Source organism: Macrotis lagotis, chromosome 1 (genome assembly GCF_037893015.1).
Source record: "Macrotis lagotis isolate mMagLag1 chromosome 1, bilby.v1.9.chrom.fasta, whole genome shotgun sequence".
NCBI lineage: Eukaryota > Metazoa > Chordata > Mammalia > Peramelemorphia > Peramelidae > Macrotis > Macrotis lagotis.
This window is the reverse complement of record NC_133658.1, coordinates 638,984,428-639,007,830: the sequence shown is the minus strand read 5'-3', so window position 1 is coordinate 639,007,830 and position 23,403 is coordinate 638,984,428. Positions and strand designations below refer to the sequence as shown.

The following is a 23,403-nucleotide window of genomic DNA, read 5'->3' as shown; positions in this document are numbered from 1 at the left end:
ATATTGCTCTGAGTAGCAATGGCTATTAGAACATTCAGAGTACTATTGAATGTCAAATCTGGGAGAGGAGGTCTTAAAGGGCTTTTGAACAGAGTCAGACTTTAAGCTCCTCTCCCATCCCCATTTTTATTTTATTTTAAATTTAATTTTTTTTGCAAGGAAATGGGGTTAAGGGACTTTCCCGAGTTCACACAGCTAGGTAATTATTAAGTGTCTGAGGTTGGATTTAAACTCAGGTCCCCCTGACTCTAGGGTTGTGTCTATCTACTGTGTCACCTAGCTGTCCCTCAATCCCCATTTGTAAATGATTGTAGAAAGAGTAAGATTTTAACATTGGAAGAGATTTTGGAGATGATGTAGTCCCAAACCCTCATTTAAATGAGAGAATTGAAGCTTAAAAAGGTTGTCAGTTGGGGCAACTAGGTGACACAGTGGATAGAGAACTGACCCTGGAGTCTGGAGGACCTGAATTTAAATCCAACCTCAGACACTTAATAATTACCTAGCTGTGTGAACCTGAGCAAGTCACTTAACTCCATTGCCTTGCAAAATCCCTCCCAAAAAAGGTGGTCAATTTGTTTAGGGAATAAATAACTGAACTGGGATTGGAATCATCGTGTTCTTTCTATTGTATTCAGTTGTTTCCATGAAAGAATAAATGAAAAATGCAGCTACCACCCTCCTACCCACTTGAATATGAAATTTTGGAGTGATTTTTTAAAAACTTTTTTTTATTCCCTCTTTCTTTATATCCAATTAGAAGGATAGGAAATACAGACACAAGGCAGTAGGGGCTGGGAAGACCACGAGGGAACTAGGCAGAAATATTATAGATCCAGGACAATTTAAATAAGAGTAAACAGTATTATTTTTCAATTTAAGGATTCAGTTATACTATATTAGCATCACTGGTGAAACAGTTTTATGTTGTTTTTGATTCTTCTATTAAATAAGAATGCCTATACTAGGGTAATGCAAAAGGTTTTATTTTTTAAAGGAAAACTCTAGCCATCATGGAGAAGAATTGGGCATATTCCTGAAGGACTTTTCTTGTATTTTTTACAGTGGGAATAAAGACATTCCCTTTGGATAGGTATACAGCAGGAATGAACAAGTCATTAAAGAGGTCTAGAAATGAATTGTTGGTCTCTTGCATACTTGGCCTTGAAATTTTATTTCATCTAAAATGTAAAGTCTAATTGTTTTGGTCTTTGAAGGGAAGGCACTCATCATATGTGACTTGTAAAACCAGTTATGGTTTACACAGAATCACTTTGTTCGTCTAAGATCAGAAACGAAGTCCTTGATCAGATGAATTAGGTAGGTAAAAGGGCAAGGGAAAACATTTAAATTGTAGCTAGCTTAATTACCTATGTTTATGAAGGCAAGGGAATTATTGAAAGAACCAGGTAGTAAATATTTTTTTAAATCACTTCTAACCTATTCATTTGAGTTACCTTCTCCACAAAGTCTTATTTCAAACTTGCTAGCCAGGTCCCAGAGAGAGTAATTTAAGTTTCCTATCCTCTCCTAAATCTTACCTATTTTAAGGAAAGATTACCAACTTAATTTTATAAAGCCATTAATAATAATTAAAGCTCAGTACTTTAATACTAGCATATCTTTGTGAGATAAGGGGAATTGTATAGCAAAATTCAATGATATTTTCCAGTTCTTTCCATTCTTTCCATTCTCTTTAATCTCCTTGTCCATTCACATTTGGATTCATGTATAGTTTAAAGGTGAGCAGTGGATATAGAGCATTGCACCTGAAGTTAGGAAGATCTGAGTTCAAATTCAGTCTTAGATTAGTGACACCAATTAATTAGCCATCAGCTAATGTCACACCAGCTGTGTGATTCTGGGCAAATCACTTAGTCCTGTTTGTCTCAGTTTCCTGATCAGTAAAGTGAGCTGAAGAGGAAATGGTAAACCATTCCAGTATCTTTTGCCAAGAAAACCCTAAATGGGTCATGAAAAGTCAGACATGGCTGAAACAACTGAACAACAACAGCATACTTTAAATATGTATAAAAATTACTGCTTTCAATGTTTTTTATTTTATACTTTTTTGCTTTTCATTATTTTTATATCTTTCCATATCTATTTGTATTCCTTATGCTTATTTTCAAAGGTGCTAGTATATTCCACTCCATAGAAAGGCATGGTGGCTAGAAGACTGGCCTTTGGAGTCAGAAACAACTGGGTTCTAGGCTAGCCTGCAATACACAGTAGCTGTGTGTTGATGGGTAGTTTCTTCTTAGTTTCCTAAACTGATCTATAGTGACAGAAGATATTTTTATACTGGGAGTTTCCTGGTTAAGTAAAATAAAACAAAATCATTCCATTGTAACACCATAACTTTGTATATGACCTTTATAGAGAAAATAATAAAAGGGCAATTAAAGGTAGGGTAAAGACTGGATAACCTTTACCTGGTTAATTCTGAACCTGTATTGTGGAATTATATTGACAAATGTAATAGTTACCCACTTGTAGTCTCTCTTCTCCAATCCATACTCTTAAAAGTTGTCAATGTGATATTCCTAAAGTTCTGATCATATTCCTTTTTTGCCTGCAAATCTAACCACACACATTTACTAGCTGCATTACCCTGGGCAAGTTAATCTTTTTTGCCTCAGTTTCTTTATAAAATGATGATAACAATAGCACCTACTTTGCATGTTTATTGTGAGGATCAAGCACTTAACATAGCACCTGGTGTATAGGAGGTTCTAAAAAAATTGGCCATTCCCTTCTTCTTTGCTCAAGATTCTCTAGGATCAAGCACAAACTCTTCTCCTTATCAAATAAAATCTCACACTCTGACTCCAGACTACTTTTCTCACTTAGTAATCATGTTTAGTTTCTATCCATTTTGTGGTTCAGTCTCACCACTCATCTAGTTCCATCCCTTAGTTTTTCAGATAAGAACATGAATGTTTAGGGCACTAAGCAACTTTATGGAGGTTTCCCAGTCAGTTAATGACAACCCAGGGTCTAGAATCCAGTTTTGATGGCTCCTAGGTGATTATTCTTTCAACTACTCTTTGCTTCCTCTGAAAAAAAAAATCAGCTTTTTGACTTTCAGGAAGGCAGTACATTTGTTATAGGGTGTGCAGCCCTGGATCAGTGGACCAATTAGAAACTCTGATATTCCTTTCTTTCTTCATATTCCCCTCAACTGATCAACCTAAGTGAGTTCCTATAATCTTAAAACTGGAGGCAATGGCCTCTAGTCCCCTCTTTGACCTTTGGAATAATACCAGCTGTAGTTCAAAGCCTCTCTTTCTTCTCAGCTCTATTTTGTTCTCCATATAGCTGTTCTATTCACACACCTTGCAATCTGTGAAGTTAAAATTAACCTATTTGCCAACCTGCATTTCAGTGAGAAACTGAAAAATGACACCTTCTAAGCGCACTAGACTGTTTTCTAGCGCATTTTTGATGAAGAACACGTTAGAGGGATAGACAGAGGAATTAAAGGGAAAAAGGTTGAGTTCTGGCCCTGTTTAATATAGTCCTTTGAGTCTTCTGAAAATGTTAAAAACTGAATTGAGGGAAAAGGATGTGACATGAGAGATGCTCAAGTACATCTAACTTCATGTACATTTTTTGAATCATGAGTTCAAATGTGCCAGGGTAACTGTTATATTTGGGCATATGGAATAATCTAAGGAATAAAGCTCTTTCCAGTAACAAGCTTAGCAAGTTTTTTTTTTTTAAAGAGAGATGGCAACAACCACCAGTTGTCTTCTGTCAACAGTTCAATCAACTGCTGAGATAACGTACTTTTCCATTTGTGTCAAAGATATAATCTATTCAGGCTCTGGGGTAGTCCAGCCTGTCCAACCTGAATCTCTTCTCCCACTATGCCCTCCTTGATCTAGCAAGACATGAACCTTGCCCTTGACCCTAATCTTGGTATTCTGGTATGATTATCAAGCCCTCTTGAAGCTCTCTTTTACTCCCATAGAATGACCCAGATATGCATCATTTCTTGCTTTTTGTGAGCAAACTGGGAGTTACTCTCCAGAATAACATGGGATTGATTTCATTTTTAGGAGTTCTTCAGTGATCTCCATTTTCAGGGCAAAGGGGCAGGTTCAGGGATTGAAAATACAAATCTTGTGAGAAACTTTTTGGGAATTCCATCTGATATTGGGAAAAGAGACCAGGGAAAGAAGAGTAGCATCATTGAATTTTAGAGTTGGAAAAGAATTAGATCACTTAATTTAACTCATTGTATAAACTGAATAAATGGAGGAAACTGAAGTTCAGAAGGTTAAAATGATTTTTCAAGGTCACCAAAGTACTCAGTGACTCAGTCAAGATTTGAACTCAAATCTTCTTACTTAGATCCAATGTTCAAAGTTCATTCTTCCAGCTAGACTGGAGAGTAGGAAAGATCTTCTTGCCAGAGCTGGAGTAGAACCTGTGGATTGCCAAATAATTTGCAAGTTTTTGGGCAGAGTTTCTCACTCATATTGGAGGGAGGTGGGGGGAAAGGGATCTAGACCTGAGACTTTATCCAGTTTGGGAATATGTAAATTTCCTCCACTTTTGCAGAGTAACTCTAACATTTATATAGTTTTATACAAATGTGTATATACAATATCCACCTGACTGTTGCTGAGAGAAGGGGGTGGGAAGGGAAGATGGAAGGAAATTATGCACCTTTAAAACATACATATGCATGTAGATGAATGTTGAAAAACTTTCATAACATGTAATTGGAAAAATAAAATAAAATATCAATTAAAAAATAAAAATTATAGTTTTAGAGAGGTGCCTGACCTACAGAGAAGTTTTGACTTTCCCATTGTCATATAATTGAATATCTCTCAGAGGCAGGACCAGAATCTGGGTCTTTCTGATTCTTAGGTTTGCTTTCTAGTCCCAAGAAATCTTGCTTTCTATTTGCCTCAAAATACAACTTAGATGTCAGGAATTCTTCTTTTAAAGGTTAATTCTTTTGGGATGCTAGAGGGATCTTAATTTTCCAGACTTTTATATTAAAATGTAAATACCTCTGAGAGGGAATTATCCATTAATGCCTAAGGGCTATGGCAGAAGAGAGGATTCATTGAATTAATTGAGCTGAGAGCTAGGACCTTTGGGAACTGAGCATAGGATGGTGAATGAGATGTGGTGCCAGCAAGTTAGATAAGTATTGTAAAGAGAAGGTGGGTTGAAGGTGCCAAGACTAACTTCTACCTGTTTCATATTTTTGCCTCTCGTTCTTCATCCTCAACTTGTCCTGAAATTGTAGATATTCATTTCTCAATTTGGCACAAGATTAAACTAAGTTACATATTTATTTTATATTGGGTTAGAATGCAATTTCTATCAAATTTGATTTCATTTGATTTTATAAATTTTAAGTTATGATCCCTGAAGTAGGATATGCAAAATAATGCCAAATAGTGTGAACATTAGCATCGACTTTGTTTTTAACTAAACACTCTGAAACTTATTAAAAAATAAATTTTCTATATTGCAATTGTACCTCCCAAAGCAGTCACTGGTTAATTAGTATTAGTTAAGTGTTCAGATATTAGGAATCCTATAAATAAATATCTGATCATTCCCTATAATGTCAATCATTCTACAAAAAATATTACTTCTGCTCTAGCCTTCTGAGTACAGACTGTAGTAACAAATGCTCAACTAATGAATGTTAAGTCTTGCGAGATCACTAGGGTGAGTATTTTTGTCTCTGTTTCACAGATGAGAAAGGGCAAAGAATGTTTAAGGAACTGACTCAAAGTCCCACAAATAATATGCAATAGATGGGATTTAGCAGAGATTTTTCTGAGTGCAACTCAATTTCTGAGCAGAATAAAATGAAGATCATACTCACACATCACCTCACTGCCAGGGTTGTGAGGGCAGATCCTTTTGATGCCTGCTAGTGCCACTGTCTTCCCTGTTAGAACTCTTTGAGGGAAGACTTTTCACTTTTTTCTTTGTATCTCCAGTGCCTGACACATAGTAGGTACTTCATAAATATTTCTTGCTAGCCTGATTAAGCCATATATAAAGGTCGAGTTGCTATATTTTTATCTCCTGTTCATAGGAAAATAGCATTTAGGACTAGAAGGGTCTTTTGAGATTATTGAGTCCATTTCCATCACTTTCTACTTGAGAAAATTGAGGTCCATAATGGTTAAGTGAATTGCCCTAGTAAAAGCTATTTAGTGACAGAGTTGGAACTAAGCTTCAATACAGTTTTCTTTTCAAGACTATTTTTATGCCCACTTCTTTTCCAACCCTATTGATAAATAATGCCCTTTTGAAAAATAAGACCATTTTCCACATATAGATCATTTCATTGCCCTCTCTTTCTTCTTCAGAGCACAGACTACCTTCTCTATAAATCTGTGCTTGGTTGAATTAAAAAAAAGTTTCCTTAACATACCACCTTCCTTGGAAATCATTCTTATGGACACCATTTCAATGATTAATTTGCATATATTTCTGCCTCACCTTTTCCTAAATGGAAAATTTATTAAGGGATTGCTTCTTCACCACTTTCCAAAAGCCCTGTTAAGAATTCTATGCCATTACCGTGTTCAACAAATATTAATAACGATGATGGGAGTGATAAAAATGCTATTAAAGTGTGAAATATACAAACCTTTCAATAACTTAAAGGAAATTATATTCAAGTATTTATTATTTTATCTTTTCTGAAATTGTGTGACAAATGCAAATGACCTGGTAATTCTTCCCTCTTACTTCTTTAATTTGTGATGATATTAAAATGAATCCATGGGGAAGCAAAAATTGTATAGTGGAAAGAACTCTGGAGCAGTTCCAGGGGCTCTCATCTTGACTCTGCCATTAATAAGCTGTATGACTTTGGACAGGTAACTTAATCCATCTGGAGTTCAGTTTCCTCATCTTTGAAATGGAGAGGTTTTTTTTTTTTATAAGATAATCTTTATTGTTTCTTAATTCTTCTAGAATTCAATGATTCTTTTTTTTAGGTTTTTTTGCAAGGCATTGGGGTTAAGTGGCTTGCCCAAGGCCACACAGCTAGGTAATTATTAAGTGACTGAGGCCGGATTTGAACTCAGGTACTCCTGACTCCAGGACCAGTGCTCATCCACTGTGCCACTTGGCCGCCCCATAAATTCAATGATTCTTTAAAAAAAAATTTCTTTAGACTGTGACCCTACTTAGATTGTAGAAACCTAGGGGACAATTATCATTTGTTTAATAGATTCAGCAAAGTAACAGGTATTAAAAAGTACTTGGGTTTTATTTGGGAATTGCACTGGCATGATTCAATTTCATTCAATTGAATAAACATTTATTAAGTATTTGATATTAAAGGCTATTGTGTTAGGTACAAGAAGAGACATAGAACAGATGAGAAAACAAACTCCTCCCTCAAAGAGGGTATAGTATGAGACACTTGTCATCATATGTATCCAATATTAGACAAAATTATATTTTAAGGCACAGAAGAAGGAGCCTGAGAAAGAGCTACATATCCAAAGAAGGCAGCAGGTGCACAGATTACCATTCCTGATCTGGGGAGGAAGTGACAAAAATTAGCAATACAGGACTCTTTTGAAACCCTGTAAAAGAAAGTCTGAGAGGAAAGTTCAAACTGACAATTACTCCATTGAGAGACAGGTGAGGATGTACCAAATTGTCGAATTTTGTCACCAGTTGTCACATGCTGGTGCTTGCCTGGCATTGATGATGCCCCGTGATGCTTCCCTAATACAGGAAAAAGTGAAACCAATTTAAGACCATGAGACACCTGCACTTAGCCATACCATCTCCAATAGTCCTGTTTCCTATCAATCAGTCCATGGGGTGGAACAATTCTGATAAAGGCAAGTGAGAAAGCTGCCTTGCATAGCATACCCCTCACTATACTAAACAAAACTGTGCAACTCACAGAATCAATCACTTGGTTGGTTGGTTGGTGTGTTTCTCTTCAATTCCAAAGGTCTAGTAGTAAAAAAACCATAGAGGAGATACTATAAATAGTGATCAGGGTGATGAAGATAAAAAGGATTTCCCCATTTTATGGTGGGTGTTGGTTATAAATGCATTAATGATATTATCCAAAATGACAGGAGTAATGGTATGCCTGTGACATATTGTATTTATCCTACTAATGGCAGTAGGAGAACTGGCTATTGGAAAATCTGAGCAATGCTAGTAAATCTGACTTGGAGTGTAATTAAGTTAAGGTCCTAGCACAGTACTGAATGTGTCTGCTCTACCAGTTTTTCTTAATTTTATATCATAGGCTGTCAGCAAAAGCTTACTGACATTCTTAATTCCTTTGCCCATCACAATTCTACTTTCTTAGTTCAGTGTTTAGTTCTCAAAGTGGACTTGTAATAGATAAAAACCTTCTACTATACATTCTCTACCCCCTAAAGTTTATTATCTACAAGTGGAAAAGGTTCAGAGCATGGGAAATTTACATTATATTTCCCCTCCCCTTCTAACATTAACCAAGAATACAGTTAAAAGGAATCAAGAACAGTCTTGAAGGCATATGAAGACTGTGAAAGAAATTGCATAAAATGAGAACATGTGACTTTAGAAGGTGTATAGGACTAGGGAGAGGAAGATTATTACTACCTTAATATTGTCTTGATTGAATGTAAATGAGTACCTTTGATGCTCCTTTCCTTCTCTTCACCTCTCCTCTATCATTATCAGAGAGTCCCAAATTTCCTTCTCCATCACTTCCTTCTCTTAGCTGTGTCTTTACTAGGTGAAATTCTGTCTTAAACCAGTCTTCTGGATTGGTATGGTCGGTTTGACATAAAATGGGAAAATAATAGCCCCCACCTCTCTGGGTTGTAATGAGGAACAAATAAGATAATATTTGTAATGTACTTAGTACAGGGGCTAGAACATTTTAGCCCCTTAATAAATGCTTGTTTCCTTTTTTCCTCCTTTGTCTGATTAGACCATTAGACTTAGACAAAGTTTTAAGGAAACCTTGAATTATTGACATTATTCTGATTGTTGCTATTCAATAATTTTAAACAAACATTTTTGAATAGATACTATTTGCAAGGCAATGTATGGGGATACAATAATAAATAAGACATAATTGCTTTTCTCAAGGACTTTATAATCTAGCCAGAGAAAATAAGGACCCCCAGGGACCCTGAAGTACTGTAGAACTCTGTTTCTAGAACCAAACTCTTGTTGCTTTTCCCATGTTTAGTGTGTTATTCTGAGGAGTTGATTATACAAATCCCTTCATCTGGTTCCATACTGTATACTATATTACCAGGCATGCATAATCCAGTGCCTAAAACATGAAAGATATATAAATAACAAGGAAGAAATAGTCATTCTCTGTCTCATATACAAAAGGGTATATGACTAAACAACAGCATAGAATAATAGAGCTTTAAATAAATAATTTCAATTTATAGATGAGGAAACCAAGGACTATGCAGATGGGAGAAAGGAAAATTCCTTCATGAAAATATAAAGATTGGAGAAACTGTCCATCATTAATTTCAGTCATTTTCCTGTCTCCAATCAACATGGTTCATTGAGATAAGAAGAGAATTTGTTGAAGTTTCTTGGCTTGACTCCTCAGCCAACAGTAGGACTTGGTCTTCTTTTCATTCCTTTTCAATTGTAGCAGTTTCTCTTCTCTTTTCTCTCTAAGACTGCACCCTATAAAGCTCTAGCCTTCTACAGAGCTTGCTGGCAATCAGACTTTTTACCTGGTGATGTCATAGCTCTGCAATCAGACATGCAGTTTTCTGGGAAATATAATTCAAGATATTTCTCTCAAGGCAATGTTCTCTGGACCACAAGCTCCATGGAAAATGAAGCCCTCTAACCTTTCCCCTTGGTCATGTCCATTATATTCACAAATATATATAAAAATGTAAAGTAGTATGTAATAGTCTACAAGAGAAACAAAGTACTATGAGAGAGGGGTCACTTGGGAGATCAGAGAAGGCTTAATAGAATGAGAATTATAATATTCTTAAGCAACATAATTTTTAAGTTTTGATTTTTCCAATAGACAGGACAACAGGGCCTAGAGGTGAATGTTAATTCTGATTAACAGTAAAGTACAGAATAATAGAGGGATAACTAGGTGGCTCAGTGGATGGAGCTCTGGACTGGAAGTCAGGAAGACCTGATTGCAAATCCAGTCTTAGACATTTATTAGCTATGTGATGTTGGACGAGTTACTTAACCTCCATTTGTTTAAGGATAGAGTGTTAGGACTGGAGTCAGGCAGACACAAGTTCAAAATGGCCTCAGACTTTACTAGGCAAGTCACTTAGCCTCTGTTTGCTTTAATTCAATGGAGAGGAAAATGGCAAGCCATTCCAGTATCTTTGCCAAGAAAACTCCATGGACAGTATGATACATGGACTCATAAGGAATGAACGACAGAATAGAATAATATAGTTTTAATGGGCCCAATAATTTCACTTTATAGATGAGAAAATCAAGGACTAGGGAAGAAAAGTAACTTTCCCTGACTCATACAAGCAATTGGTAGAATCAGTAGCAGTTGACTCTAGGTATTTCCATGTAAGTCAAGTGCTCCTGTCACTGCTTCTAGGGAGGTTTAGAGGGATTATATATTGGTTTTAGAGGTTTAATTCCCATGACCAAAAACAAAGCAAGCAGATTTCATTTACCATTTTTAGTTTCAGTCTTCTGATCTATAAAATGTGGGTTTTGAATTAGGTAAACAAATTCTAAGAAGTGTTCCTGTTCTGAATCCTTTATCTTTTCTCTCTTTGGTCCAATCATCTTCCTCCCATCAGAACACTATTTTCATGAGACCAGAGTGTGCCAGAGAATAGTATCTGAAGAATGCTCATCCATACTCCTTAACATGCTATTAGATACACAGGCAAACCATTCTAACTTGAGAATCAATCCTTTATTGAGCCAGTCAGTCCAAAATGCATAAGTGAGCACCTATTATGTGACCAGAACTGTGTTAGGTGCTATGGGGTCCCAATAAACAAGAATAAGATATATTTGCCCTCAAAGGATTTATATACACTGGATAGTACAGTGGTCTTGGAGTCAGGAGGATGGGTGTTCAAATCCAGTCTCATATACTGCCACTTACTAGTTGTGTGACTTTGGGCAAGTCACTTAATCTTTACTTCCTCATATCCAGGGTCATCTCCAGTCATCTTGATTCATATTTGACCACTGGACCAGATGATTCTGGAGGAGAAAGTAAGCCTGGTGACTTAGCACGCCCTCACTCAAACATAATTCATGTGCTTATCATGGCATCACATCCCTGATGTCAAGGTCATCTTCAAGAATGAAGAACAAACAATAACAACATACACTGAAACACAAGCTTTACATACATTGAAAAACATTAGGGTATAATATGATTGAATGTATAATTGTATAATGTATAAATTGTATAATTCAGGCACTATATACATGAGGAATAGAGAAAAGAAAGAGGCTAGTTGGGTTAAAGGGAGACTGTATGTGGGAGTATTTTATTTGAACTGAACTTTGAAGGGTCGGTAGGACAATGAATTTGAACCAATAGTATGAGTACACGGAAATGAATCATCAATGGCATTCCCTTTGAAGGGATGAATTACTTTGTCCCTGACTCACCTTGGCTATATTCCCTTTGGGAATTTCTGGCCAAGAAAATGAATAAATACCATGCTGATGTTTACAGATCTTTTGTATCACTTTTAAAAAGAAGGAGAAATGAAGCAGGGCTTTAGAAAGTCTCCTGTTGTGGAAATTCACATAAAGATGCTGAAGGCCTCTCTCCATAATGTTTATGGTAGCTGCTTCCTCTCTGTTGTGGGAGAGGGGTCAGGTAAGTACTAAGAAGAAAGGATTAGGCTCTTTTAGTAATAAGAAACGCTTAAGAGAAACAGTAGTTGATGTATGCTTAAAATAGATTTTTATAGATCAAAGTTGTGGGTTAAAATTAGGTATAGATTATTTTTGGCTTAAATCCAGATTATGACTTTTAAAATCTTGATTCTTATTGTCCTGAATCTTTTGCCAACATTGATTTTTTTGCCTGTCATTAAAATTTGTACACTTATTTAAACTCAGCCCCGCCAAATGTCCCAAATTGATTGATCTGTAGACTTCTAACTACCTGAAATAAAATCTAGGACTCTTAAGTGTTGACCTCAGTTTTTCTTAAATCACTGTTATATTTCTATGTAACCTCTCAAATTGTTAAGAGTACTTAGCTTATTGTTGAAATAATTTGATGTTTAATTTTATTCTTATTTACACAATTTACCTTTCTTTGTTATTACAACCCATGAAATGAAAAGAAATATAAAATGATGCCCAGTGTCTACAGGTTTGGCTGAGTCATATTTCCACGATCAAGAAGTTCCAAACTCCTCTGTTTAGCCTTTGAAACCCTTCACAGTTTAGTTCCAATCTATCTCTCTAGGCATTCTATTATATATTTCTCTCTTTTATATACTGTATGGTCCAACCAGATTGGCCTTCTTGCTCCTCCCATTGATCCTATCCAAGTTCATGCAAAGGCTATCCCCCCCACCCCATTCTTGCATTGCATTCCCTTAAATTTACCTCAAAAATCTCTGGTTTCTACTAGTTGTCAACTTAAGCACTATTTTCTATTTTTTAAATAATCAATAAGTTATATCACATTTAATGACTTAGTGAAAAAAGTGTATATTTAAAATAAAGACAAAAGTTCCTTTAGTTCCAAAGGAAGCAGGAGTGTAAAGTCAGTAGAAAATCCACAATTAATATTTCCCTTGAAGGATCCTCTGACTCCTATTTATACTAGCTTCAGACCCTATTTATTTTCCTTCCTTCCTTCCTCCCTTCCTCCCTTCCTTCCTCCCTTTCTCTCTCTCTCTCTCTCTCTCTCTCTCTCTCTCTCTCTCTCTCTCTCTCTCTCCCTCCCTCCCCTTTCTCTCTCTCATTTAATTCCCCCCAATTGTCTATTAAATCAATTAAAATTTTTTTAAGTTTTGAATTACAAATTCTATACCTCTCTCCCTTCCTTTCCTCCCCATCAAGATTGTAAGCAATTCAATATAGATTATGTATATATATATATATATATATATATATATATATACATACATATATATGAAACATACCACTTCTTTATAATTCTTTTGAAAGTCTCACTCCCCCTCAAAAATTATATATTTTTTATTTGGTAAACAGATATACCATATATACATATTGCTTGCCTAGAATGTATTAGAGGCTGTTTGACTTTTCTTAGCATCCCTAGCAACTAGCACAATCCTAGCACCCAGTAGATGTTTAATAAAGATTGGTTTGTTTGATTAATAGTAGCTCAAATCAATATGTTTTGCTGTTTGCAAAAAAAAATTGCATTATCTCCTTAAAAATAGTTAAGCAAAAACATTTAATATAGTAATTGGAACTGATAGTACTTTGTCATTTGTAAACAGAATACAATGTATATTTCTACTCTTAAAATTTTAAATTTCTTACATGAATAAAAGAGGTATATTTTAGCCTTCATTTGAAGACAACAGTAGCCATTGTGTTTGACCTAAATTGTGTTGTCTTTTAGTGTTGCCTTCTTGATACTATTATCATCATTGTATATGTTGTACCTTTGAATGCTGCTTTTATCACCCTCCATTAGATCATGCAAGTCTTACATCATCAGATATGGGGCTAGAAAGAAAAAGTCTGCCTTTGTGGGAATGAATAAAAAGGATTGGAGTATCTTAGTAGAGAGATGGAAAGGGCATCACAGCTCATCAAACCCAACTTCCCCATTTGATAGATGAGTCAGTCTTTCAGTCAGGTTGAAACACTTGCTATGGGGCTGGCCCTGGGCTATGCTCTGGATGATACAAAGAAAAGTAAAAACAGTCCCTGTCCTCAAGGAGTCCACATTCTAATGGGGAAACAATATGGAAATAAATATGCACAAAGAAGATCCAGGATATATTGTAAATGTAAAGCAAGCTCAGAAGGAAGGCTCTAGCAGTGACTGGGGGAGATGGCCATTATCAGACACAAATAGGTGTGTGTGTGTGTGTGTGTGTGTGTGTGCATGTATGTGTAAAATTATTTTATATATACTTCTATTTATCAATTCTTTTTCTGGATGAAGATAGCATCTTCCTTCAGATGTCCTTTGTAGTTATTTGTAATGGTGAGATTTGAGCTGAATTTTATAAAAGAAAGTCAGGGAAGCTAAGAGATAGAAGGCAAAAGGGGACAGTATTCCAGACATAGGCTGGTGTGGGGTGCAACAGCCAGTGAAAAGTCACAGAGTCAGAAGACAAGGTCTTATGTTCGAGAGACAACAAGTATGTCAGAGTGGCTTAGAATATTAGAATCTTAGAATATGCCTGGGGGAGTCAAGTATATGAAAACTGGAAAGGTAGAAAGGTAATGACAAGCAGAACATTAAGGAGGTAACAGGGAACCACTGGAGTTTATTGATAGGGGGTGGGTGAGCAGTTGATTAGGTCTGACCCATGCCTTAGGAAGATTACTTTGGTAGATAAATGGGAAATGGATTAGAGTGAGGAGAAGCCAGAGTAAGGGAAACCAAATACAAGTCTATAACAATAGCCTAGGCATGAGGTGATAATAGCCAGCACCAACACGGGACCTGTGTGAGTGAAGAGAAAGGGCTATAAAGGAAAGATGTTCATTTGATAGTTAAGGAAACTGGGGTACAAACAGGTGAAGTGACTTGGAATTTGAGTGACAGTCAAGATTTCAACCAGAACTCCAGATTCTAAATCCTGCATCCTTTCCATTATACCATGATACCAACAATCGATTCTAGATTCTCTACCCAGTTTGTATTCTTTTGATGTCTATTTGATGTCTATTGAGTCATATTGATTTATTTCAAGTTTTGAATATGTGAACTCTGGTTGTTCCAAAATAGACATCTGTCTCCTCAATTAGCATCAATCATCAATGACCATTCTGTTTCTTTCTTATTCTACAAAGTTGCAGAAATCTTTGAGAAAAGATGCTACTGCCAGGGGTGATGTGAGAATTTACCAGATGACACCAAGACCCAAACTAACCCTACATTTTGAATGTTTTCTGCTGAACCCAGAGCTTCTCATGAAAATGCTTTGGAGAGCTCCTGGTAAGATTACCATTCTCTTCACAGAGGCTGAGGAAAAAGGGGAACCTGGACAGAGGATCAACAGCAGTGATTGATTTGCAATGAATGTGTCTCAGTAGTATTACTTTGGGTGTGTACATTGAAAAGATGGATCAAAATTAAATAAAATATTCTGAGCTAAGAACCATAGAGGTTTATATAGGTTTCTAAGGATCTAGGCACAAGACTAAACTGATCCATAAGTGGAACAGATAGACAGTTTCCAGAATGTTGTAATTTGTGAGACTTTGACTTCATCCAAAAATATCTGCTTCACTTCCCTCTTATCCTCTACTATTAGTAATTTATTCCTTGATATAATTCATTACCCTCTGTCTGCTGCCCACTTTTAAAATGTTGATTTTCTGGGAAAGGTTAAGATACTAATAATATGTGAGTGCTACTAAAGACTAAGGAGATCATCTAGTTCCAATCAGTCCTCACCAAAAAAAAAAAAAAAAAAACCCAACAACAAACCCTCAGAAAGTTGCACTATTGGAAGGATTTCAAAGCCTAGCTCATCCAACAAATACCTGGTCATTCAGTTTCTGAAAATTTGCCAGAGAATGAGGAGGCAGCATATTCCACTTTTATGGAAGTACAGTATTACTAGTTAGGAAGTTTTTCCTTAAATCAAGTCCTAATTTGTTTCCTTGAAATTTCCTGATCCTGCTTATATATCCAAGCAGAACAAGGCTAATCCCTGTAATATGTAACATCATTTCAAATTCCAAAGTTGGGAATCTTGACTTCTCTTCTTATTTTACAAATAAGGAAAAAGATTCAGAAAAATGGAGCCACATGTTAAGGTCATATAATTAATTTGACAGGGCTAAAATTAAAATCAGGTGCCCTGAATTAGAGTACAGTGCTATGACCTCTATTCACCTTGTTCTTTGGACAACACAAAGGGTCCAAAAGTGTTATTGTTATTTATTTGTTTCAATCTTGTCCAATTTTTCACAACCTCATTTGGGGTTTTCTTGGCAAAGATTCTAGAATGATTTGCCATTTCCTTCTCTCACTCATTTTACAGATGAGAAAATTAAGACAAACAGGGTTAAATATCTTGCCCAAGATCACAAAGTTAATGAATGTGTAAGACTATGTTTGAACTCAGGAAGATGAGTCTTCTTGACTCCAGACTTGATGCTCTAGTCATTGTCCATGGTTTCAAAAGATTATTGAAAGAGAAAATTTATGCAGAAAGGGAAAATGTTGATACTGATAAGAAACTCTATTTGGCTACTTTTTCAATTGGCTCTTGGAGGATTCTTCTCCAAGTACTCCAATCATTTGTTTAAACATATTGTTTTATTCTTCCTGGAGGTACAGCTTTCTGAATGGTAACACAGATCAGGGAAGGGGTGGAGTTGGAATAAAATTCTGACCTAGTTTTCTATTAATAAAATGTATTTATTACTCAGTCCACATTCTTCTCAGAGGTAAATTAAAAGAAACATTGCCCAATTTTAAACTAACATTTCTTTTTTTGCAAAGGGCCTCAATCATAACAGGTGTTATTAAGGATAATAAGTAGTTGGAGAGTAAGGTGGTACAGTGCTTTTGAGTGGAAATGGACAGTCTGGCCCATGTAGTTCAGAATGATGCCACATTCTGTATTTCAAGTAAGTTCTTCAGAGATATCCTGATCTGTGATGAATGATAGTTACTTAGGATGTCAATGGATGATAATAAACAATTGTCATGGATCATAATTGACAATCATCATCATCAATATCTCATTTATACAATAATTTACAAAGTAGTTACATCACAAAAACCTTGGGTAGTAAAAGTATTATTTTCTCCCTTTTATAGATCATAGCATGCAGAGCCTTAGGGAGATGATGTGACTTATCCAAAATCATCTAGCTAGTGTTAGAGCCAAGACTGAAACTCAAATCTCCTTGACTATATATGGTAGTAGTGATAAGCATGGATCTGATAGAAATGAGAATGGTCTCTTATTACTTAATCTTGTACAAGTAAGAGTTTACAAACTTTCATTATAATTTTCAAATAGTATGACAATGCATTGAAGGGTATTTTAGTAAGTCACACTCCCTTGGGAAGGTCAATCAATTAGTCGACCAGTATTTATGAAGTACCTCCTTTGAACTAGGAACTATGTAAAGTGTTGCATATACAAAGAAAGATAAAAGATAATCATTGCTCTAAAGGAAATCACATAATTAGAGGACAGAGCATGCAGCAGCAAAGTACAGAAAATTATATTGATATACATATATATACATATATGTAGGTGTGTGTGTGTGTGTGTGTGTGTGTGTGTGTGTGGGTGTGTATGTGCTTACAGAATAAATTGGAAATAATCAACAGAGGGAAGTCCCTAGAGAGAAAGGCTTCTTGCAGAAGGTAAGACTTTAGGTAGGATTTGAAGGAAGCCAGGGAAGTCAGAGGCAGAGAGATGAGGAAAGAAAGGATTCCAGGCATGGGGGATAGTTAGTGAAAATTTCCAGAAAATGGAATGTCTTATGCAAGTAATAGCATGGAGGCCAGTATCATTGGATCACTGAGTATGGGGAGGGAATCTGTATAAGGTGGAAAGATAAAAAGAATCCTGGTTGTGGAGGGTTTTAAAAGCCAAAGGATTTTATATTTGATTTGATTTAAAAAAAACCCCAAAGGAATTTATATTTGATCCTGGAGTTGATAGGGAGTCAATGGAGTTGAGTGAATAGATGTAACTTTAGCCATGTGAAAAGATAGAAGTTAAGCAGATCAGGGAAAGATATTAGGTTAACAGAGTGGATAGAGTGGTGGCCTTAGAGTGCGATATAGCTAGGTCAGAATTTTGTCTCCCCATTTATTAGCCGTAGTGATTTGGATCAACTTCTGAGCTAATCTCTAAAATAGGAATAATAATCATGACAGCCCTTACCTTATGGGACTATTGTGTAAATGTAATGAAATAAGATATTAAAATTCTTCAAAATCTTAAAAACACTAGCTATAGCTGGCTGCTCTTATTTTTGCTATGATCATTATTAATTATTACCATTCATTGGTTCCAGTGGGTCTCTATTGTTTAAACTCTTTTTTTGTAAACCATCATATCATTTTATGCCTTCCTGTTAATTATCCTATGCTAAACACATAGAAATATTTTGTAAATAGGTGCTGCACTGAAATTCCCATTTTCTTATAATCTTTATGAAACAATTATTTGTTGAGTAACTCAATCTATATCTTAAAGCTTCTTAGAAAATTGTGGAGGTATTCAATGATATGACTAGACTATTTGAGTTGAGATTATATGCTGTGGGAGATAAAGTTTGGTTGGTGGGTATGGTGGGGTTAGATTATGGGGTATCTTGATTTTTAGCTTAAATTTGATGAACTGGGAAATGAGGAGCCATTGAACAAAGAAGTAATTTTAAAAGGAGTATCTGATAGTAATCTCTTGAATGGATTGAAACTGGAAAAAGATTGATTCCTGAAAGTCAGCTAGGAGGCTATTTCATTAATTCAAGCTTAAAGTGATGTGAGCTGTGATGAGGGTGGAGCCTTAGAAATAGAGCAAATAAACTGTTCTAACAGTTTTAGTATATATGCCAGTAGACCCCTTAGCATTCATGTAGTCCAACTGTCTCATTTTATAGATGAGGAAACTGAATTCCATAGAGGTGTAGGAACTTGCTCAAGATCATGCAATTTAATGTCAGTTCCAGAAATGAAATTTGCAGATATATTTAAAGGTAGATAATGTAGTCCAAGCAACCGAATTGGTCATCCATCATTTTGAAGAAGATCAGTGATATCATTGGTTGATGACTTTGACTTGTGCATGGTTTGATTTAAGTGATGCAAAGTTGCACAAAATCACCAACCCCTTTCTTCCAGAATCATCGGAGTTCAAAGGATGCCTGGTAAAAGGCCAAGATGAAGTGGAAGATCTTGATATTTTCAATGTCTGACCAAGCTCTAAATGTTCCACAGTGCCTGCTTCAGTTAGTTGCCTTCATGGTCAATAGAATAAATTGTTCTCAACCATCCATTCTGTCAGGGGAAAGTCTTCACATGCTTGGGGGTAGACATCTCCCTACTTCACTGATAGGTTTGAAATTTGTGAGTTACCTTCAACCTGCTTTAGCCTGTCTGCTGAAATATTTTCCCCAGAATATAATTACTGAATGTACTACAGATTTTTGGAGTCACAGGGGAGAGTTGGGTGAAATGTGAACACCAAAGGTAGATGAGAAGCCTTGAAAAGGTTCAGTAAGCCTTCATAATAGAGGTGCTAGTCCTTTTGGAGTACCCCATACACCCCACAGGCGGGGTGTAGGGACATGCCATGAAGGGGAGGCAGAGGAGACAGAGCTGTGATTGTGAAGGATTGAGAGAGAGGTAGAGAGTAGTAATTGCCAAGTAGAGAAACAGGGATTAGATCCCAGATCTCCAGACCTCTATGATCCTGTGTTACTTATACTTCTTCATAGTAACATCCTTTGTAACAAAAAATTTACAATATAAGGTATTAGCAAAAATAACAATAACAACAATAACTAATTATAATATGAATAAAAGTAGAATGACTACTGCAAGGGAACTTATAGTAGTGCTTGGTGATTGACTATATTAGAAGCTAAAAGCATGCATATAATGAGACTAAGATTTCAAATCCCCATGGTTGGGAACACATTTGTATATATTGAAATGAAGAAATCAGAAAGAAGAATTGATTTGAAAGTTGGGTTGGGAAGATCATGAGTTTCATTTGATTTTGAAAATATTGCATATTGAGAATGTAGTCATTCAAGTATAGCAGCTGGAAATCTTATATTTTGGGTAGAGGCAACCACTTGACCAAACCAAGGCCCCAGGGGCTGGCAGTCAACTTCACCAGTTATTATTCTTTATCTATAATCAAGGTTTGTCCAAGTTCAGCTCCGAAAACCTGACTTCTCTTCAGGGGATTCAGTCCCTTACTCTCCGTTTATTGACTCATCACACCTACTTTGACTACTCCAGAGACAAATCTATTTGGGTGTCTTACAAATCTAATCCAGGGTGTCTTCAAGAAGAGAGAAAGTATAATAGATGCCCAACATACCAAAATGAATTTGTGATGGGACACGTGCCCTATTCTTAATTGAAAATAGTCATGATAGGCACAAGAGAATCATATTATGCATCACTGACTGACCCGAACAGAATTTTGTAGCTGAATGATTATTATTAGCATAGTCGTCTGGGAGACTATTATTTAATTCTCTTCAGGACATGAAACTTTTTTCAAGGCAACTAATTAGTTATTTAATATTTTACCTCTACAGTTCTATCAAAAGTCAACTTCAATGTTCTCTATAGTGCTGAAGCCAATGCTTAATTTTCCCTTGTGTTAGTCCACTCTTGTACTTTTTCCTCTTGCTACTCAGATGTCTGGGATGTGGGAGATGCCAGTTTATATTGCTCCAGTTTGTCCCAACCTTTTGATGCTAACAAAGCTAATTCTAAAGCTTCTTTGAGCTAATGTAAGAAAAATGACAATTGATTCTAAAAAAGAAAACAGTCAAGGTAGCAATACCTATGGCTAGTCGTAGCCATGCTCCACATGAGGAGTGGCATCTGCTATAAAATGCCAGGGTAGAAGACAGTCATTGCTTAAATTGTATCTTGTCACCTTTTGCAGTAAAGAAAAAGAATCTATATCTTTTTTTTTAAAAAGTATCCAATGGGTCTTTAGTTCTACTGGTTCAGCAGTCAAAGGATTCTCAGTGGATGAGTCATATATAATTGGAAACTTTCTCTCTCGCTTTTCCCCTAATGACTGAACATGTCCCAATGACTGAGTGGGAAAGATACCTATAAGAATCTAGAATTGGGCTCAGATGAAAGAACTTGAGGTACATATTCAGGTGTCATTAACATGAAAGGAAAGAAGCCGGAGGAAGAGAGTTGGATTTGAAGTCAGAAAGACTTATGTGTTAAAATTGTATTTCATTCTGGTCACCCATATCCCCTCTCCCAAATCTAGTCAGTATAGTAAGTAAATTTATAAGTAGCCAGTATAAAGTAACAATAGCAGGAAGTTTGCAAGGGGAAGTTAGAAGCTACGTATAGACTGTCCCAAAGATTAAAGGAGCATAATTTTTAGAGCATAATTTTAACCAAAAATTATATACTTCAATTATGTCCTAAATCAGGGAAAGCCATTTAAGTTTTGCTGTCAAGGCCCTTTTGGTCCTATGATATGTATATCTCTGATCAGCTCTAGACATCTGCAGTAAGACCAGCAGGACACCAAATGGTGTTGATAAATTTAAGAGGAATTAGATACATTAACTTTAAAGTTTTACTGACAACTTTAGAGGATATGGATGTATATTAATGACCCAAGCTCAATATGGTATGGCTAAGAGTTAGCCTGTCTCCCATGAAATCCTATAAAATGAGACCCCAAACTCATGCTCCTCACTCCCAGGCCCTCTTCCATCTCTAATGGGTTTATGCTACTGAATGCTACCAACTCTAATACATGGTTATATGAGTTACTCTCTATGTTCTTTTCTTCTCTAATCTCTTTCTCTCACTGCCTGCTTCCCTCTACCATCCCACCTCATCACCATGCCATCTACCTCTGTAGCTTCCCCTTGTCCTCTTGTTTTTACATTTTCTGTGTTATTTGCCCCTGGACCTCCTTAAAATATAACTGAAGCCTTACTCCTCACTGCCATTATGGTCTTTCCATGATGAACACCTAAAGAACTGTACATGCTTGCCTCCACTTCCCTAATTTTCATAATCATTTCAATTTGAGTTTAAATTCTGCTTCTGAACTGTATAAATACAATTATACAAATCTAAAATTTTGGAAAAATGTCAATGGTTATGTTGAGCTAATATAATAAAAATGACAATTCTACTCAAATTAAATTATTTATTCAGTGACATACTAATCAAACTACCAAATAACTATTTTCCTGAACTAGAAAAAATAGTAACAAAATTAATTTGGAGCAACAAAAGGTCAAAAATATCAAAGGAACTGATGAAAAAATGTAAAGGAAGGTGGCCTTGCTCTACCAGATCTAAAACTGTACTATAAAGTGGCAGTTATGAAAACTGCCTGGTATTGGTTAAGAAATAGAGTATTGGACCAGCAAATTAGGATAGATTCAAAAGAAACAGTAGTCAATGATTGTGGTAATCTACTTGTTTCACAAACCCAAAGACATTAGTTTCTGGGATAAGAACTCACTATTTGACAAATGTTTTTTGGGAAAACTGAAAAGTAGTATGGCAAAAACTAGGCATAGACCAACGTCTCAATCCTATACTAAAATAAATTCAAAATGGGTACAGGATTTAGACATGAAGGGTGATACCATAGACCAATGAACAGATCTGTCAGATCTAGGGAAAGGGAAGAATTTTATGACCAAGGAATAAATAGAGTACATCATTCATAGCAACACTTTTTTGTGGCAAAGAATTAGAAATTGATGGGATGCCCATCAACTGGAGAATGATCGTACAAGTTGTGGTATATGATTTTTATGTGGTACTATTGTTCTTTAAAAAACCATGAGTGGTCAGACTCTAGAGGAGCATGGAATGAATTACAGGATCTGATGTCCAGCAAAAGGAACAGAACCCAAGAGAACACTGTGCACATTAACAACCCCTTTCAGCAGTTCAGAGAGCTAGGACAACCCTGGGAGACCTGTTATTGACAATGCTATTCACAATCAGAGGGAGAAAAACAAAACAAAACAAAATGAATTAAAAAACCCTATAGAGTCTGAATGAATTTTCTCTTATGTTTTTCCTTCCTATCTTCTGGTTTTCTTCCCCCCCCCCTTAGTCTTAATTCCTCATACAGAAAATGACCTATCTTTAAACATATTAAACACAAATGAATATGTACAATGTTCACCAGACTGTTCACTACTAAGGAGAGGGGATAGCAAGGGAGGGTTGAAGGAAATTATGTAACTTATATGTATATGTATGTGGATGAATGTTGAAAAACTTTCACAACATGTAAATGGAAAAATAAAATAAAATATCAATTGGGGGAAAAACTCAAAATTTTGCTTCTGACATTTCAATCAAGCAATCAATAAGTAATTATTAAGTGCCTTCTATGTGCCTGGCAATATACTTGTTATTAGAGATACTGGTACATGGAATGAAACAATCACTACTTATAAGAACATATATTCTACTGAAGAGGACAACATCTACTCTAGCTATAACCTATCTATAGCTATATCATGCATATCTAT

The 23,403-nt window shown here is 35.9% G+C and overlaps 1 long non-coding RNA gene across 3 annotated transcripts in view; it reads left to right on the top strand.

Annotated features, from left to right (window-relative positions):
- Positions 1-21,895, top strand: part of LOC141507459 (uncharacterized) — a 77,537-nt gene extending 55,642 nt beyond the window's left edge. For all 3 annotated transcript variants that reach the window (XR_012474156.1, XR_012474154.1, XR_012474155.1), the window contains one exon: positions 14,986-21,895. This is a non-coding gene — a long non-coding RNA (uncharacterized LOC141507459). The remainder of the gene's footprint in view (positions 1-14,985) is intronic.
- The last annotated feature ends 1,508 nt before the right edge of the window (positions 21,896-23,403 follow it).